Genomic DNA, 354 nt, shown 5'->3' on the forward strand with positions numbered 1-354 from the left:
TTTAAAAATATAAATTCATTAGTGGTATATATTCAATACATTGAATAATTTTTTTCATTGAAATTCCATAAGATGTGGTTTCACCCTTCCGTACGTGCTACAGTCGGCTAAATTTCAGTTAAACAAATGAAAAACAAAAAGCATTCGTACAGCAGAAAATAAAATTCACCCCGTCGATTTGATGGACACCCCAGCATTGCAATAAAAACTTGGTTAATAAAAAAAAAACACCCCAGCATTGCGTGTTGCGCCCTCCCTCTCTTGGGGTGTAGTACTACGATGCCGCTGGGGTCACTCAAACCCCCAGAACTGCGCCTCTACTTTAGTCAATCCTCTTTGGGTCGAGCATTAACC

This window comes from Fopius arisanus, unplaced genomic scaffold (genome assembly GCF_000806365.1).
Source record: "Fopius arisanus strain USDA-PBARC FA_bdor unplaced genomic scaffold, ASM80636v1 scaffold00124, whole genome shotgun sequence".
NCBI lineage: Eukaryota > Metazoa > Arthropoda > Insecta > Hymenoptera > Braconidae > Fopius > Fopius arisanus.